Source organism: Photinus pyralis, unplaced genomic scaffold, assembly GCF_008802855.1.
Source record: "Photinus pyralis isolate 1611_PpyrPB1 unplaced genomic scaffold, Ppyr1.3 Ppyr1.4_LG2, whole genome shotgun sequence".
Lineage (NCBI taxonomy): Eukaryota > Metazoa > Arthropoda > Insecta > Coleoptera > Lampyridae > Photinus > Photinus pyralis.
The window spans coordinates 12590148-12611102 of NW_022170403.1; the positions used below are offsets into that span (position 1 = coordinate 12590148).

General features: G+C 34.0%; 1 long non-coding RNA gene across 1 annotated transcript in view; it reads left to right on the plus strand.

Moving 5' to 3' along the window:
* Positions 1–20910, plus strand: part of LOC116164949 — a 30064-nt gene extending 9154 nt beyond the window's left edge. The window contains exon 4 of the long non-coding RNA XR_004144040.1: positions 20425–20910. This is a non-coding gene — a long non-coding RNA (uncharacterized LOC116164949). The remainder of the gene's footprint in view (positions 1–20424) is intronic.
* Positions 20911–20955: the final 45 nt, after the last annotated feature.

The window sequence follows — 20955 nt, forward strand, 5'->3', positions numbered from 1 at the left end:
AATACTTGGTACAGAGGGTAGAAAAACAGTTTTTTCCAAAGTCCCAAAAAGTTTTGTTTTGGCTACAACTCGAGAAGCCCTCAAATCCCTCAAATTTGTTGCCCTTTGTTTGTCGTCAAGCAGAAAATGTTATAAACGTAATAACTTCTATCGTTGGTTTATTTGAAAATACAAATGGTTGTTTTTGGCCCCCTGTTACATTGTGTATTCCACAATGAAAAATTCCGAAATCGTAGTGCAAAAGTGATTTTGAAAGCTTAAAATTCTCGTTGCTTCTATTTAAATGTTCTCCAAAAGGACATAGTGCGATTACGAATCGCAACGAGTACCACGATATGAGTTATCTACTTTTTTTGTAAAGATGCTAAAATTCCTTACATCTACGATAATAAATTTCAAGTGTGAAAGTAATTTCCAGTTGTAACCATCAACAGCTCTTACATATTTTGATGTATAGCACACACTGTTTTATTAATATTCAATTCAATCCAATAAATATCGAAAACATTAAAGTGTAAAATCTAACATTACATTCGGCCTTGTTTAGCGAATAAAATTGTACTACCTCCGCTGCGTGTTAGAACCCTTTGGTTTTATCCTTTTACCCCTTTTATACCCTTTTTAAAGTAATGATTCTAACTTTACATACTCTTTCATTTGATGGATCTATCTCTGTTTCTTGCGGTCAGATCTTGATGATCATTAATTTTTTGGTTTCTGCAGGCCAAAATGTATCGAAAATCATCTCTACGACTACTGTTACACCTCCCCCCCCCCCATGGATGTAAATGTTGCTGTGTCAAATGGAAAACGGTCACTAAGCTGCCAACAAAGCACATGTCCAGCTCGTCCAATTAAATAAACTTGAATATACTCGTAAATTGAATGAAAAAATAATTTTGATCAAGACTAATATTTATTAACTTAGGAATCTCATCAGCCTCCAAAACTCCAAGGAATTATTTAAACAAATTTTGAATAACACTGAATCACAAATATCAAATTTAATATGAAAACGCTAATTTGGGTCGCACTTTGGGTTCGATTTAAATTAAATTTCATCCTAACGCACAATAATAATAATAATAATAATGCCTTTATTGAGCTACACTTTACACGAAAAAAATTTATTACCAACTACTCACTACTCAAAGGGCGGAGTTCAGATTGTAATAAAAATTATTACTCTCTGCTCTTCCACTCAACCCAAAATTGAAAGTTTAAATGATAATACCATTAAAAAAAAACAAAAACAACGTAACTATACTACCTACTTACGGAAAGAAAAAGAAAGTAACTATACTACAGATAATCTTAAGAAAAGAAGAAGAGAAAAAAAAGAAAACACAATTTGAACTTCAGATAACAATTCCAACATCACCTGGCTACTGTGCTTGCTTTTGTTGTATGAACATCTTGCAGTTCCTATTAAACTGTTTTAAAGAAAGTGATTTGAGATTTAGAGGGAGTGGGTTATAAGTTATAACTCTTGTAGATGTTGTAACTAAAGCATCTTTGAAATAAAGCTGTTTGATGGAGTGGCGGACTTATTAAACCCCTAAATCTCAAATTTAAATTATGTACGTCGGTTCTATAGGTTATTTTATCATGGAGGTACGCCGGTGTCTTATTTAGGATTATAGAATGGTAAAGCACAAGACTATGATGCAGTCGCCTATTTTTAGCGCATTTCCACAAAAATAAAAAAAAATGCGCTATTGTGGCCACTTTGTCCGTCCGTCCGTCCGCTCGTTTTGCAACGCTACTAGTTCTTTATCTTAAGAGCTATTGTTCTACTTTTTTCGCTATTTGGTTCGTTAGGGTGTCGAGTCTTGTACCAAGGAAGGAATTTTTTCTGTACCGCTTACAAAAAAAGTTATTGTAAAAAAAACAAAAAACCGTTTTTTACATGTTCCATAATTTTACACTTTTGCCGTTTATTAACGATCCTAGAGATCGTTTATAATTTTGCATTGCTATCTGTCGTCTGCCTGTTGGTCTGTCCGTCTGTTCCTTTGTCTGTCTGTCCATCTATCTGTCCGTGTGAACGATAACTTTGTTTAGAAATGTTCGGTCGCTTTTACATCTCCGTTAATTATGAACCGAATTGCATGAAATTCAATATGGGCAGAGCTTTAGCCATATAATACGCAATGCCAAAAGTTGAATTGAATCGATTCAAAATTCACAGTGCCCTTTTCGCATCTCGACCATTTATAAACCGAATTGCACACTTTTTTACTTATAAAAGTATTTGAATGAAATTTGATACATAGGCACTTGGAATAAAGGAAAATCAATCGCCAATTTCAAAATTTGGTTTTGCGCATGCGCAGTGCCAACTTTTTTATTTACCGAAGAATTTAAACGAAATTTGATACATAGGCACTTGGGATAAAGGAAAATCAGACGCCAATTTCAAAATTTGGTTTTGCGCATACGCAGTGCCAACATTTTTATTTATGGAAGAATTTAAATGAAATGTGATACATAGGCACTTGGAATAAAGGAAAATCTAGCGCCAGTTTCAAAATTTTATTTTGCGCATGGGCAGTGCCAACTTTTTTTATCTATGGAAGCATTTAAGTGAAATTTGATACTTAGGCGCTTGGAACAAAGGAAAATCTAACATTAGTTTCAAAATTTAGGTTTGCACATGCGCAGTTCCAACTTTCTTATTTAGAAAAGCATTGAAATGACATTTTTCTCATAAACTGAAATTGAAGTAGCACGTTAAAAATGGATTGCCCATGTGCAACGCTATCTTTCATATTTGTAGCCGGATTTTTACGATTTTAATAGAAGTTGCATCTTACAAATGGGAAATGAATGCAAGTGGAAATGCGCTTTATGTAAATCGTTTACGATTACTTTTTAACTTGTTCATATTGAGCCAATCTAAATATTTCAATTTATAGGTGATTCAACATATAACAAATAACATATGTCTGATAACAAAAACGACCAGATTTTCCCGCCGTAATACCACTTTCACAATTAAATATACAAGTAGTTAAAGTAAGGGCCTTGATCAAAGAATTTTTCGGCTGACATAGAAAATGCGTGAAAAGTTTAGCTTTAGATGATACATTTTGTATGGTATCCTGTAGAATTGTGGGCAGTCAAACTGTTTGCAAAAAAGGTTTAATTTTTTTAACTTGTTAATAAATTCGGAAAAAATATGAAAGTGGCGATTAAGTAATTAATTAATTTCTTGCTAACAGAATTTTGACATTGACAGTGATCCATTAGGTTGCTTTATGCTTTCCAATTGCTTTGAAATGTTTAGGCTGCTCCGAATGAATGGCGTGTAAAACACTTTTCAATTAATTAATAATTAAATAAACCTGCTACAGTAGGATCAAATTAAGCAATTGGTGGTTTTGATGTTGACAATGTTCACACTTCAGAAAACAACTCAAACCTACGCCGAAAAGCAATGGTAAATGAAAGGCCACTGGCACGCAGCTTAGACACAATTTCTCTTTAAACCGAAAATTGATATTTCAAACATTTCAAGTATTCAGTAAGGAGCGTTAATGAGATTTAGACGCGTAGTTATAGAATTTTAACGTCTCCCTACTCACTGAATAATGTGTGGGAAGGAACGTAAAATTAATTTACATGCTTTCAGTAAAAGTGAACAATAAAAAAAACGGAATTGCTAATTTGTTAGCAGATTACGGGAGCTTGGAGGACATGAGCTTTTATAATCTTATACAAGTTCGGCTTTGCATATAAATTAGAAATTGTCTGCGATTCAAAGCTTATCATTCAAGATTATTTCATTAAGAACGGTTAAGTGACAGTATGCTTTGGTGAATGAAGAGGTTTATGATTGTTTGGCCAAGTCGTTACGACATTGCTCTTACTTGTTTTGCGACTATTCTCAAAATAAAGACTCGTAATTGTTTCAGAAATTCTTTCATAAAACGCAGACAAGACGATTTATACAAAACTAGCTAATGTACTATATATCTGGGAAGTCGTCATATAAGAGTAGAAATCGATCTGCAATCTTTTGGGAACGTCTTTGAATAACAATTACTCATGTACGATTTTACCGGAATGTATTTAAATAATTATAGCTCGATTTTTCCGAGATGTCTTTGCATAAAGACTAGGTACTAATTAATTTAGGATTCTTCCAGGACGATTATAAATGTGTGATCTTTCTGGAGAGTCTTTGAATAAGGACGATCGGTGTGCAATTTTTCGCGGACATCGTTAAAACGTTTTTGAGTAAGAATTATTGACGTGCGATCCATTGTTTTAAACAAGGAATACAAGTGTGCAATTTTTAGTGTGCCATTTTTCCGAGACGTCTTTGAATAAGGATGATTAACGAAATTTTTCCCATCAGACGCCGTTACATACGCATATACCCGTAATATGCTACTTTTCCAGGACGATGTTAAATAGGAGCATTTATATTAATGAACCTAGGTACGATTCTTCAGAGACGTTTTTGAGTAAGCGTTATTATTGTGCGAAATTTACCGGAAGTACTGAAATAAGGGCGATTATGCCATGCGGAATTATTTCGAGACTTTGTTAAATGCGGGCGGCTATTAACGTGCGATTTTCCGAGACGTGTTTGAATAAGGATGATTATTAACGTGAACTTTCTCGCGGCGCTTTAGAATGGAGAAAATTGCGATACATTATAAAGTTTAAAAACTGTCGGATTATGTTAAAAAATAACAAATGGGTAATTTATGTTATATTTTTGTTTGGAGAAGCTTGCCGTTAGAATCAATTTGTTATTTTTTTTAACAGTCTCGAATGTTCCTTTGATCTAAGGAATGTATAACATCATCCCTTTAAACGAAAGAGGCGCCTGTAGATTCCAATCACCGCATGTCTAGGAAAAGACACTTCACTTAACTTCTTCCGAGCAAAGGTGGAATTTTTCGATTATTAAATAAGCTATTTAACAAAAGTTTATTATTACCTTTATGTTTTTTGGTCATGTTCATTAAGGGAAAGTAAACGATTTTGTAATGTCATATGTCAAGAGACATTTTTTGTACTTATTCCACTAGTAAAAAATACATTTTCCTAAAGATTCATGCTCATAAATAAAGGTTTTTAAAGTATATGAGTCCCAATGCGCTTACAATTGTATAGTGATATAGTATTCAATACCTGTACTCCATTTATTGAGATTCGTCTCTTCCAGACGAAAGTCGATACGTGAGTTACAACAGATTTCTAGGCGCTATGGCTTTAAATCTATTTCCTGCAACCCTTTAGGCCCTTGTGTGTAATTTTCATTATCGAAATCAAAATTCACAGTAGTAGCGTCTTCTATTTGCAAGAGACAGGAACATTGGAACCTTGATGATAAGCAGCCCATTTACACTTCTTAGATACTTAATAAATCTAAAGGTACCCGGTTGAATTAATAAGTTGTGAACCCTTTTGCTAATACTCGTATAAATCTAACAGCGCATTGTATAAATAAGTTCTATTAACGAAAATTTAGATTATGTTTCAAGATACACCTACTACAGTCGCATAAAGCCGATGCCCATGTATATTCATCATGATGAAAGTGGTCGTTCTATCGTATCTAGGTATAACGTTAAACTTTCGACTGTGACGACGGTGGTGGAACAAATGCAAGGAAGTATCTCTTCAAATACGAATTAAACAACCATATATAGAAATCGTGCCAGACAGAATACAATAAATTTCATATAGGCAAGTCTAACATACCATATACTGAGTATTTTTCCATTATGTATAAATACCAACCGTACTTCGCCGACGGAGAGGATACTATCTGCAATAAAATATGCTCCGCTATTACGGACACGAGAAACGCTACCTACGTAAAACGACAAAGTATTGAAACAATGTCTTGTAATACAACAAAGAATATAACCTTATAACATAAAATTTAACACAAGCGGAAAGCAATTTTCAGGGCATCCGCTAGAAATCAAAATATAATAGAATACTTTAGAAGTTTTCAAAAGTTTACTTTGTTCCATGAATTTCATTGAGCTAAAGTGGCGGGCGAAATTTATTTTCCCTCCTGTTTATGTACACATAACCCCACTTTGTTAGGGACGTTGATTGTATTATCTATATGTTTATGAACAAACCGTGCCTATTCACGAGTCCTCTGTCTGTTGCTTATTTGCTGTCCTTATACCCTCTTCCATCATATTTGAACAGTTTTATGGGCACGCAGTTTAGTCACTTAAAAGGTTCTTCCTGAATTTGACGGATCTTGGAGCGCTTTGCGACGAAATCAAGCGTGCTATTCCCGCCCCACTGTAGAAAGTCATAATGTATGACAGGCACCCAGATGGTTGTAAAGGAATTAAAAATGAGAGGGTTATTTACAAAGGTTTTATTTTACATACAATCAACCAACCTTCTCCAACATTCCAATAACACGTCTATTTAAATACGATCGAAGGATGGACTCTACGAATGAGTGTCCCAAAGGATTGAGGAAGATCCCAATTTTTCTAAAAACATCTGATTTAATGACGAATGTACTTTTTTCTTGAATGTAAGTAAATGGTAGGTACTAGAGGCTAACGAACATTCACACAATTTTTCAAAAATATCGCATCCAACTTCCGCATGTTTCGGCAGGTATTTTTGGAGATCAAATTATTGTACAGATATTTCTAAAAGGAAATTGAACAGGGGAAGTATGTTGGAATGTATTGGAAGAAATCATAGACCCTTTAATCTCACGGTATTTGGAGTCAAATGGATATGCTGCTATGGTCGCTATGACTTAGGGCCCCGATATTTCTTTTAAGGGTTGTAAATATTGGGCTAAATTCATTTTATTATACAACAGTAAATCGAAATCAAAGGGGACCAGTGGCCAAAATATCCAAAGAACTTTAATTCTGTTAATCTCCTATACGAAACCCTTATAGTAAACTGACTGTTCGGGTAGTATTCTTTTTCATAATACTTTGTCACACTGTATGACAATTAAAATGAATAATAATAATAATAATAATGCCATCACGTACAGTTATTTTTGCGATAAAACATAATCTTTACTATACATATACAATGTACTCAACTAAAGGGCGAAGTTCAGATGCTAGTGACGAAATTTTCCCACAAGCCTTGCTCTACCACTTAACTATTACTATAATTTTACATCTTATAACCATCAATGAACGTGAAATGTTTGAAAAATTATAATTAAAACCATTGATCTTGTACGAGTGCAAAAAAAAGTAATATCTTATTAGGATCGAATACATACATTATTCCTTGTTGAAAGATGAAATCATAAAATGGCATAGAAAATTTTTATTGAAAGAGGAAAAAGAGAAAAAAACTAAACAAGAAGCGTTCTGTAAGAAAATTGTTACTAAAGATTAATATGATTTAAATTTATTAGGTAAGGTTTGGAAAATTGATTAAGAAATTGGGTAACTGAATTTTAAAGGACCCAACTAATAACTTTTTTAGATTACTCCGCAAATCATCCGCTATATGATAGGTAAAGGACCTTTCAAATAGTGCTGTTTTGTGGTAGGGGGATGTAATCGGAAATTTGAGTCTAGGGTTCGAGCTAAATTGGATCTTACTATACAAATAACCTGGTGTTTTGCTCCAGATTATTTTTGAAATAAAACTAAAAGAATGGTATTTCCTTCTGTTCGCCATATGTAACTATTTCAGATCAGATAGTCTATGGGAAATGCGGTCATATTTCCTTATTCCGAATATCAGACGCATACCAGAATTTTGCATTCGTTGTACACGTCTCGGAACTATCGACACATGCACCATACACCCAATCGCAGTAGTTAAAATGAGACCGCATTATTGAGTCACATAATATACTTTTTACTTTTTTATTGAGTATATGTTTGTTATTATATATCAACTGTAGGTTGGTAAACGCGTTAGACATTATAGAGGATATATATGGCGTTTAAATCGTAATCCCGAATCAATATAAACCCAAACTTTTAACACAATCTACGTTTGACAGTTGATTGTCTTTGTCTTTCACACAAATCTCCTGTTTTGCAATATTTCTGGCATTTATTTCGCCAAATAAAATCGTAGAAGATTTTATAGGATTGAGTTACAGCCCATGCTCTTCAGATAAATTCACAAGGGTTTGAATGTCCTCATTTATATATTTATTTGCAAGTTTGTTTCATAGTCAAAGAAATCAAATCGTATTTGTGGGCAAATTGATAAAATTTAGTGTATTTCAGTGATTTTCCAAAATTAGAAGTGTCAATAATAAACAGTGGTTCGAGTATGGAACCTCTGAAAGAAAATTAGCTGGCTCCGATTCCTGATTATTTAAAACCACTTGTTGGGTTCTTTGACTTAAAAATAGTTTTATTAATAAACGAGCATTTGCGCTGAACCAGATGTAATGTAAGAAGCTAATAATTAAAATGTCATGATTAATAGTGTCAAAAGCCTTGAAGAAATCTAGTTGAACTAGAGATAATAGTTTTAGAGTATTACTGGATTTAGCCTTTGAATATATTTATATTCAAAGATTTAGCGACCGCGAAAATTCCCTAGTAACGATTTCCAAACGATTTCTCCAGTTTTTCGTAATAAAATACATTTTTTGCCCAGTTTTTAAGAAATGGCTCAACCAGTATTGTATACCCTTTTGGTTCGTATTTTTCGGAACACTATGCCGAAAACCGAATTTTGATAGGAACTGTTTGCAAAAAATTACTTTTTTCCTTGATTAAATATCGTACCACTGTTTTAAAGCCGGTTGCAAGCATCTGGTTTGGAAAGTGTTTCTAACTTGAATGTGTCTCTGACGAAGACGGCATTATGGCTCAATGGTAGAGCGTTGAGTTATAAATCCGGAGGTCGGGTGTTCGAACCTGGGTTGAGGTGAATTTTTCATCTGTGGCAGAGATGGAAATTACCTTAAACCAGTTTCGAGTATTCTGCCGGCTACTCCGAATTAGGTTTTCCTGTAGTTTTCCTAATTCGTAAGGTAAATACCGGAGTAGTATAGAACAACTTAAGACCTTCTGCAGAGGCACCTCTAAAGAGCATTATGCGGGTCACTCTGTAATTGGGCGCAAGCCTGTTGAGGGCCCAGAACAAGAGAGGGATAATAAATAAATAAATAAATAAATAATAAATAAACATCGCTCTACTACACATGAAAGACGTTTACGTAATTTGATGATGCTATCTTATTTTCGAAACAGAACGCAAAGGTTCTGTTCAAAACACGCTGTTGCAATTCAGTATTGCAATTTAAAACGAATTGCGTAAAATTGATGATTGCATAGTGACGATGTGGCTGAATTACAAAATTGCGAAAAACAAATATGGTTCCATACCTTATTATTGCTCTACATAATCTTCGTCACTGTCCGTCATGCACAATCACAACGCATTTTAAGAAACTTCAAACACCACACTAACGGCATACAAACACCGCAATCATGAAGCGACTGCATTCAAATCACTCGTTGATAAGTCGCACCTTATCAATTTAAATTAACAGGTTTCTTTTACCTGTACATACTCCCAGCCGAGCTCCCAGCGTTTACTTTATAGGCATGTGTTTGGTCACCTCATAAAGTGACTAACGTTATTTTGGGAATTTGTTTGTAATTCGTAAATTTAATATCACTTTTACTTTTCTATGTAAGTAATCAAATCAAGGCAAAATTATAATAGTAACCCAATTGCAAATATACCTTTACCGCGTTTATAAGATACTAAAATGATTTTTGAGGATGAATGCTTTCCTTTTTTCAATTCGGTAAATGCACCATCAATTTTTGTTATTATTTAAATCTGAGGCATGGGGAAAATATAAACTACCAAACAACGTACAGAGAGGGGTGTGAGAATTTGAAATTGTAAATTGAAACTTTCCACTTTTAGTTGGTCTTTTTCCCCGGTATCATAATTATAAAAAAATGCGTGGTACATGTATGGGCATACTTGTCGCATTTAAATTAAAAGACGTGCAGTAACCAATTTTGGGGGAAATCCCATTTTTCCAAACGATAGGTAGGCAATTCATTCAAAATAGAAGCTTTCTGTTTAGGCTCAATCATTTTGCAACGAAAGTGTTTACAAAACGGTTTTTAGTTTTTTTTTAAAGTGAATGTGAAATACACCTTCCTATTTCATTTAAAAGTTAACCATAAATGGAAATTTCTTATAAATTTCCTTAATTATTTCGGCTAGATCTTAATCACAAAATGCACAATTACTTAACATATCTCTTCTCCTTTTTCTTTCAAATTTCTATAATTAATTGACCAATTTGCATGTCAAATCAAACACCAAGCTACCATAACGTTTTGAATATATTGGTTAAGTATTTACGATGCTCTCTTTCCAAATCACATTTCCTTTTTACAGGAAATTCTACGTATAATACCGCAAAAGAATGCTTAGCTATGATATTTTGAATGAAATATACTTAAACAACAAAATGCACTATGATAATCAGTTTTACATTAAAAAAAATTTGTACATAGGTATATGGACCCATGAATTTGGATAACTTTTTTTTATTACTTGTTGGGTTTGAGTTGAGGTTCCTTACTCATTTTACAGACTTTTAGTGATATTATTATTAGTTGTTATACAGGGTGACAATTTGAAAACTTACCACCCCCCATATCTTGGTAAATAAACGAGATATTTAAAAAAATCAAAATCCGTTTCGGTAATTAGGAAGGGGAATCACAATGACATAGTTGGCGACGCACCCCCTCACACCCCCTGCGCCCTAGCCACCCCAACTTTTAAATCTTAAATAGGGACTCCCCATGTGTGATACGTCATTGGAAAGCTCTGAAAAAATGCTTTCCAACCATACCAAATAGCATTACATTTAGGTTAGTAATTATCGTGCAAATCAAAAAATAAACATGGAAAATCGTATTTAACTTGAACTTCCAAAGCCGACTCGACAGTAACTCATTTTTGATCGCCAGTTATAATCTATTCTCAAACTCTTGTCGAACCTTTTCAAATGTTGGTTTTGCAATATTTCGACATTCTTGAATTATTCTCTGTCTTAGTTCGTCTATGTTCGCCGGTTGCGTTTTAAATACGACAGATTTCAAATGTATCATATTAGTTTATTTTTTGATATGCACGATAATTACTAACCTAAATGTAATGCTATTGGTATGGTTGGAAAGCATTTTTTCAGAGCTTTCCAACGACGTATCACACATGGGGGGTCACTATTTAAGATTTAAAAGTTGGGGTGGCTGGGGCGCAGGGGGTTGGATATGATGACCAGTAATTTTTAAAATTCATAAGGTTTCTCTATACTGTATTTGAAATTGAGCAACTTTGAAAATCTGTTTCAACCAGCACCTTATGTACAAGATAAATTTGATTTTAATGCAGGTCAGGTTTGACTAAATTGTGTACTATTACTATCCGAGAACTGAATGTCAATAAAACAGGTGCAAATATGGGTATCTATGTAAGTAACTCTTGAAACTGAACTCGATGTGAAGGACACACACTTGTATTTAGTACAAGAGGCTCTAATCCTAATCGAACTTGATAATTCTGTAAGAATCAACAGTCAATTAAATTTGCTCCTCGAAATAAGTCGAACAATAACATTTATCAATTTTAGGTATAGATATTTCTTTTTAACTGCTAATTACAATAGCGATTATCGTGGTAGAGTCCTTAAGAATTTGCAGTTATTATTTGCGAAGACGCTAACGATATTTCACTTTTAACGGTTGACCAGTTTGGGAATTTTGTAATTTTATTAATAGGCGCATTGCGCTTTGTGCATGTATCTTTTAATATAATTTTAATATAGCTATAATTAGTCCCTGTAATTAAATTCATCATCATCAGAATTAAAATTTGTCGTTTGTGCATCTGTTTGGCATTGTCACAGGATTTTATCATGCGACTGGTACCTGAAAATTCAAAATCACTACAATGTGTAGGTTACTACTGGTAATTTTACTACTAACACTATGTCCTAGGTCCTTGTAATTTGAAGAAAAACTCAAAATTACAACAGAATAACATTTTTTTATAACGCAAGTTGGAAGTTTAAGTCGAAAGAGAGACAGAACTATCTATATTATTGTAAAAAATTTTTATTTCATCATTTAGCTTGAGATGAGGGGCAATTTTGAAACTATTTGCTCTTAATCAAAACGTTGTACTATCTAAGAACAGGCAGCGAGCTATATTGATACTTTGTTTAGCTACTAAGTTGTTTTCACTTGTAAAAGACTAGTTTTTTTCGCTTATTTTTTTCAGCGATTAAGGCCCAATCTCCGTGAGTAGGTTGGACTAGACGCTCAACTTTTTCGCCTGTGAAAATTCTCTATAGAGGTAGCTAATGCCAATTAAGTGCGGGGCGACGAAATTGTCTTACCAACAGTAAGTTTTTTTTTTTAATTTAATTGTGAAGATACTATTTTATGTAAATCTGAAGATAATAAACTCCGAATATGACGAAGCAACTACTGGTTAAATTGTGTGTGCGATCGTGATTTTCGCAGGAAAACACCCTATATTGCATCGACCATATTCTGGATTTACTTTGTGCTTATACTAAAAATAGGGTTTCCATACACTTCTCTTATTTAACACTAAATTTTTTTTTCGAAGGTGGTTTGCGATAAAAAATTCTTCAGGTTGAATACCACTGAAGAAAGTATGAGAATAAACTGAAGTTATCGATTAGTTCCTACTTGCAGTTAGTGTTGCTGTGAAGAGTTAATATTTTCCAAACTATCTTCTTTTTTGTAGCATTTTTGCAAATGTATTTGTAAAAAGGTAACTTTTAATCTCAGTAGTGTACAATTGTACATGCACCTACCGGGGCCATGTAATGAAAAACTTTAGAGACGGGGCTTCAAGATGGGGTCAGCGACATCTGGGCGCCATCACCGAGTGTTATACTAACGTGGTGATTTTTCAGTGTTTTTCTATTGTCTTCTATAGTAAGGGTCCGATTGTTTTCAAATTTTTGTCGTCGGAGAGATCTTGTAAACGCGCCCAACTCCTGCGTGACGACATATTGTTTTTTTTCGGAGAAGTGAAATAAAAAAAATAGTATTTGCAAAGTTTTTCTTAAAAAAAAAATAAAAAAACTGTCCACTTTAGAAAAGTGTAATTTTTTGTTCGTTTTTTATGCTCTCTCTATTGGTGCATAATAAAGATAATGGTTGAAAATTTCAATTTGACCCAACTTTGAACGAATTATTTTCGTGAAAATGAGATTGTCAACTTTGAACGTTATCGTATTATTCCTACTTGCACAGTGTTGCTGTGAAGAGTTAATATTTTCCAAACTATCTTCTTTTTTGTAGCATTTTTGCAAATGTATTTGTAAAAAGGTAACTTTTAATCTCAGTAGTGTACAATTGTACATGCACCTACCGGGGCCATGTAATGAAAAACTTTAGAGACGGGGCTTCAAGATGGGGTCAGCGACATCTGGGCGCCATCACCGAGTGTTATACTAACGTGGTGATTTTTCAGTGTTTTTCTATTGTCTTCTATAGTAAGGGTCCGATTGTTTTCAAATTTTTGTCGTCGGAGAGATCTTGTAAACGCGCCCAACTCCTGCGTGACGACATATTGTTTTTTTTCGGAGAAGTGAAATAAAAAAAATAGTATTTGCAAAGTTTTTCTTAAAAAAAAAATAAAAAAACTGTCCACTTTAGAAAAGTGTAATTTTTTGTTCGTTTTTTATGCTCTCTCTATTGGTGCATAATAAAGATAATGGTTTTCATTTGAAAATTTCAAGTTTTTGACCAAAAACCGATTGTCAACTTTGAACGATTATTCGTATTATTTTCGAATCACATTTGAAAATCAGACCGATAACATTTAATAGGGTGGATTTTTAGCTGTCCATTCGTAAAAAGAAACATTTTGCTAAGTTGTCAGACAACAGTGATGTGGCTAATTTACTGAACCTCTCTGTGAAAAAATGTCAAACAACTTCGAAGCCATGTCAGTTAGACATAGCATCATATTGACAAAATTATACTGATTTTTATGAGGAATTCAAAAATGGCATCAGAAAACATAGTGCCATTTGCAATAAGAAAGTTCCGCTATCGTTCTGATACAACCGGAAAAGCGGCCATTCTTGAAAATATGTTTAAAATGATTCCTTTTCATCGATTATTCAAAAAAGGTAATGGATCCCGAATTAAAATTCCAAACCGTTCCTGAGATACTTCTATGGTGTTCGACTTAAAAACACCACCCTGTAGAAACATGATAGAAAAAAGCTAGGAAAAAAGTAACTTTTAAAAACGTTAAGTTGCCCCCCCCCCCTCCTTTTTGAAAATTTGTAATGGGTTAACCGTGATGGCGCTAGCTTTAATTCAAGTGCATATCCAGATATATCCGATGGCATAGATACCAGTGACAAAAGACGTAGGGGAGGGGGGGGGGCTACATATACTTGGCCCCTCCCAAATGTGTTTTCGGATTGCTAAAAAACGATAATGGCGCAAGAATTATTATCAGTGGCGCGTGGGTGCGGAACGAGCGCATAATAATAATAACCCACCCACGATTAGATTGGAGTGGAGGTGGCTGCTTAGAGTTAGGGGGAGGGGGGGGGTCACTTCGATGGCCCCCTTACAGAAAGCAGTATTCAATTCATCATGTTTTAGGTAACCTTAGTGAATAGTTTCCGTCGTTTAATAGTAATATTCGAGGTAATAGTAGAAAATAAAATTAAGTTGAGTAAAGTTTGCAACCGGGTAGTAAGTTATACAACAAGCTTGTTAATAAAAGGTAGTCTTAATATTTGCCCGTTTTTCTTACTTTTCTTACTGTACACTGTAGAGCCCTGAGGAAGTCTAAAATAAAAAAGACGAAATATTGGCCGAAATAAAAGAGGTTTTTTTCTCTGAAATCATTAGCCCAAAATAAGACTCGATTGCATTTTGGAACAGTTGCATATAAAACTGCCATCGCATATGTCGTATATTCATGGGAATATTTGTTATACCATTGTTTAAATACTTTTACACAATAATTATACTTTTTTTTATAAAGGCTTTTCGGGGTCATGCCCATTTTGCCTACGATGTAGGTACCTCAAACTAGGGATAGACCCTGGTTTTCACATTTCACGCACAGGGGCCGATCAGTGTGACTTTGTACCATACTTATACCTGCACAAGAAAACTGCTACAATAAACATTCAAACTCCATACTAATGACAAATTAAACGATTAATAGTTAGGGTTTACTTCAATTAACTTACGTGAGTAATAAATATCACATCTAGAAAACGTATACTTCCTCCCAACTTAAATTTTATAACTTTGAATTGCGAGTAATATTAAAAATTCCCATTTTGGTATCAAAGCACTGCAATATGGAAATTTCTGCTTTCAATCTACGTCAAATGAAGAGTTATTTATCTTCTTTCCCTTGCAAAACAAGTAAAGCGAATTTGATAAACGCATTATGACATACTACCTATTTGTCAATAAGTCAATAACTTTTCTTGTAACATCCGACACCATTAAAACTTCTGTGAAATGTTTTGTATAGAAACATGACAAGTTATAAATCGACGTAGTTCATTTTCCACCTAGGACGCGTTGAATTTTCTTGCTAATATGTTAGGTTAGTTCTGGTTCGTAGCAGGATATCGATTAGGGATTTTACGCGTACAAAAACGTACCATTTGCTTTATGTCGCAAATAATTAACGTAGCATTGGGATGGTAAAAACTAATCAGGTATTAAGTTAGCTTTATGCGGAGTACGTATTTTACTTTCCATTATAAACCTTTTAATATGCAATAACGCGGCAATAACATTGGAAAAAGATAATTTCAATGCATTGAACTTTTTTGCGTTTATAGCGGTCGATGGATATAGCTTCGAAAATGAGATTTAGAGACTGGTGTAAATCTCACCTATTCGCTGAGAAAATTGAATCTAATCTTGTTTTGCCTCATCCGAGGTGTTGTCGGCACATCCCCTTCCCGTACAGTATTTCTGAGCTTCTTATGCTGTTGAAATTACCCTTCGGCTTGGCTGTTAACGTGCAAAGCGTAATAGAAAAAGTTTCAAGTAGCGCACTTTTGTTATTTAATTTTACTCTAACCAAAAGTTGTTCGGTAGGTACACTTTTAACGTTCTCTTCTTAAAGGGATAAACTACATATTTAAATTCTTCGTCTACGCGAATTACGTGTAGGTACTTTATCTGTTTAGGAAAGCAGCAGCAGGATGTGAGGAAATCGTGAATATACAGGCAGCTAGATTTGGAACGAAAATATCCGTTCAATTTACATTGAAATCGCATGCCATGGTTCGAACCAATTTTTGAAATCCTACACACATTTCAAGAGATTAACGTCGTATTATTAGGGTTGCGTGGGAATTCAATTAAATATTCTGCAGTTATGATCAGATTTACTACTTCCACTCTAATTAATAGCCACAGTATGTCAATAATTTCATATTTATGTAGAGATTATACTCGTTTATTTTATGGCGCCTACAAAAAAAATGAAAAGCGTATAATCGTAAACGATTTTCCTAAATCCCATTTCGATCAAGTAACGCCATAAATAAGAAATATGCGAAAGTACTTCTATTTGCATGTAAAGCCTTGTCCTTTTCTTTGAGTTCTCCGGGAATTTTACTTTACTGGGAATTTAGTAAATTTGAGATGGTAACTTTTCTAAAAACGCGCCTAATTATTCGTCATGAATCATCTCTTCGTATTGCGTTCCGTGTTGCATTAGGTATGCTTCCGTTAAATTGTTTCACCTCGGAAATAGTCTGCACTGTGATTAACAGGTGGCCCAATTCGACTACCGTTTGAAATTATGAAGGATTTTTAACAACGTTTCTGGCTTCAGAATTATAATTTGATTTTTTATTCAGTTTGTCCAATAACGTTGTTTGTTTCGATTTCTGTCCACGGGTCCCTTTTCTGGGGAGGCCGTCACTACTACCAACACTTCTAAAAACATTTCCGTATATTTTGTGCAATTTTTAGCTAATTTGCTGACTGGTTGCTAATTAAAAGCATTTATTGAACGCTTGCGTGCTCGGTAATTTGTCCGAACAAGCTTTGTAAACTTCCCTTTCTTTCAAGAGTTTTGTTTTAAATTTCATTTCATGCGTTTTGGAATAAATTTTTGTTATTATCAAGCAATTAATTGTGTTTTGATTCGAACCCATTGTGCGACCCGAATAGAGTCTTTATCTTAGATGTACCTTCCGGTATTCAAGATCAATTTTTTGTTGTAATAAATTCTTTGAAATTTTCAGAAGTTGATCGAGGCCTCTGAGTCTCCCAAATGATTAATTTAAGTCAATATTGGGATTTTTTTTTGTATCAGATGCCGGAAGTGTACCAGAAGAGATTACAAAAACTTTAAGTCTCAATTTTGATTTGTTTGAATTAGCTGGACAGGTGTTTTGTGGGTGCTGTGGTTGACTGCATACCATTCCACGGAGCATTATTTATTTGGCGCCCAAAGTGGTTTTTTTATTGCGTTCCGTAAACATTGGTATATTATTTTTGTACAAAGATTAGAAACCTGCTCTTAGGTTTGTCGCTGGTTTTTACCGGCTAAGCAGACAAGCGACTTTTGTTGTTTGTGTCATGTGGAACATAAATCAATATTATATGAACTCTTTTTATGTTCATAGTTTTAAAATATTGAAATCAACTGCTATATGATAAACTTAATAGAAAACAAAATTTATATTCGTAAGTATAACAATACGTGGATTAAAAGGGTGTTGCCATGCACAACACGCGAAAGTTTCAATGTATGAATTTAAAGAGCTAGAACAAAAAATGTTTTAAAGACGATAGTACATACTTAAAGCGAACCTAATAAACCAAAGCCCATTAATGACAACTAACAGTGTCTTTTTTTGTTCACCTGAAAAAGGGAGCTTTCTGGAAATGAACCTCGTTCTGCTTATTACTAAAACCACATTTGAAAATACCCTTGCATTAATATGTTAGAGAGGACATGTTAAGTGACATTTAACGTGAATGGATTCGTATCCATTATTTCTTCTGCACGAATTAATACCTGACTGAAACGTGAACGAAAAGATCGCATTTGCCTTTGATGTAACACACTGAAAAAGGGTCGCAACACTTGAATTCACTGTTATTCATCGGATTTTATAACTTACCACTCAGAGAATTTAATCTTAACAGGAGATTATATGCTACCGTAATGCGAAGTAATACTTAATTAGAGGGCTGCCAGTAAGGGCGCAGCGTACTGACTGATGATAATGACTAGCTTATATACCCTTTGATGAGATATGTGGGCTATAATAACCGAAAGGTTAATATGTTCACGCGTGAATTATTAAATTTCCGTCTTTGTCCGGTTCTTAAGGATATAGGTACATGCCTACCAAAGGAATCTTCCTTTCTCTTGAACTGGCGTTTTAATGAGAATCCAGTGCCAATGATGTCCAATAATTTTTTATTTTTCCGTTTATGGGATACCTCAACATAAAGAAACTTCTTCAGTGTAAGTTAATTATTTATTATACCACATCTTGGTTTGCAAATAAGAGGCATAAAACTCTCGTAATGGATGATTAAAGTGCTGCTACTCTAACATTTACACCTTCTTTAAATTTAAACAGCACCTGTTTAATAAAGTAGTACATTAAACCAAACACTTCGTAACCTAATATTCGCATTATAACTGATAGGTTAATTAGTGTAAAGCACTTTTTGTAGGCCACGGAAAGAAACAATTCTATTTAAACTTAATTTAAATTTCATAAAAGTAATTTTAGTTGCAAATTACTTTGAAATTGAATTTTCGTAGGTTAGAAACACTAAAATAACGCTAACACCATTTGTGTGACTTATTTTTTAGCTTTTTTACCTTGCAAATTGGAGCTTATAATTAAAAACCGTTTTATCAAGATTTGTAATTATGCAAAGATTGTCGACAATGAATGGTGGTTTTTCTTTTAATACCCGTAGCTTAGAAAATGAGATTTAGGTAATAATGACCGCGAAGATGGTTGTTAATTTCCGCTTGCTGAAATTTTCATGTTGGCCTTTTTAGCATGAATGTCAAAAACAAAGCTCTATTATTAATCAAATACAATAAACTATTGTATAATCCATCAATTTAATAGGAAAATCATAAGCGAAAGTGAACAGATTAAAACGTTCTAGCTTCAATCGTTAACTTTTAAATTAATTTTGAAAACGGTTCACAATCGAACCAAAATCCACTCAAAGTATACGAGGAGAACACATTTTTAATAAAAGAGTGGGTATCACATGAGAAAATCTTATTAGGTGCTTATAGCATATTTGGATCAGTTAACTAAACTCCTTCAAATGTGGAAATGCTGCTATGAGAAAGTCCAAGCATGGTCATTTACATTCAGGCCGGCTTCATTGCGTTGAAAATAGACCCAATTGCGCTAAAGGAAAATCATCTAAAACTTCTTTTACATTTTCGAAATCCTCCGCAAATTAAACACAACCGCTTCGGATGGTGAAAAAGATTGCAAACCGGTATTAAATCATAGACAGTTTTAAATGTACTACCTATTTTTTGTCAGTAAGAAGTTATTTACGTTTTACCGCTCATATGAAAGAAAATCATAAACGAATCGATCGCCAAATTAAAATATAAATTATATAATCATGGACGCTGAACAATTGCCCTGCGCATTTTTTATAAAGTAAGAAAAAAGATGTACACAAAGTTATGGCGAAACGACTTCAAAATGATATATGGCCCTTTGTATCATAATTTTCCGTTTCTTGTCGTTAATTATCTTTGAGTTATGATTATGACCCAAACTTTTGTTTGTCTTTTTGAAATCATGATTTTATTTAAGAGGGCGCTTTTCAAATGTTTTTGCGATATTATACTAGTCTATAATTATTTATTTCAGCACGATGGTGCAAATTGTAAATTGTGTTCTTTTCTCTTTTCATTTTTTGAGGTATTACAAGTAGCAGGCAATGAAAACAATAATGGTGATGCACAGGTTTTTTTCATGTATCAATTGTTTCCATGGGTCACTACCACACTGTTAGAAATAAATAAAGTGTTCATAGGGCAGGATAGACACGCCTAGTAAGAGAGGACACATTATTTAGGGTGACAAGTCGTCCAAGCATTATGGGAGTATGTCCATCGCTAAAACACCTATTTATATTAGTAGGAGTGTATAGGAAAGAAAACAAAACAAAAATTAGATGTTTATTTAAATCTGGGGTCGTAACCTTATTTCCTATTGATCAGGGATATTGACCGAAGCACAAATTCAATACAGTATAAACGATACTTACTTACTTTGCGATAAGAGACAGGTAATTGCTTCCGGTATTTTCAGCATTAATTTGTAATAAACATTTACATAGTGTTTTGACCTAGGTTTTGACACTTTTTTATTTGTTATAGACATTTACTGCTTATAATAGCAATGGAAGAATCTGATTTCGCTTCCCTGATCTCGACGACTTATTGTAAACCATTCAAAAGTATAAAGAATATGGAAATTGGTGGAAAAATACCGAATTACTAATATCAGCGTGATTGGTACCAAGTTTGGAGATCGAATTATGATCGGATTCAAGGTGGCGGGTCCAAAATAACATCCAAGATGGCGGATGGAGCCAGACATGCAGCGGGTCCAATGGCGGATTTAGAATAGTGACTAAGAAAGTGACGGGCGGATCCAAGGGGAGGGACGTAGAGAATTCTGTTCGATTCTAATTGACTGTGAGGTCACTTCCTGCCCCAGAACGATTATAGATTTTCTACTTAGGCCAACATACCTGCTTAGCGCCATATTGGAACCTTCTTGAAAATTTTTAGAACCTTTATTGGACCTTTGGAACGATTTAGGTTCTTCAGATTTCCTAGAATTTTCTTAGAACCTCTAGAACCCTTCTTAGGGTCTTTGGAAAATTTACAACCTTTAGAACTATT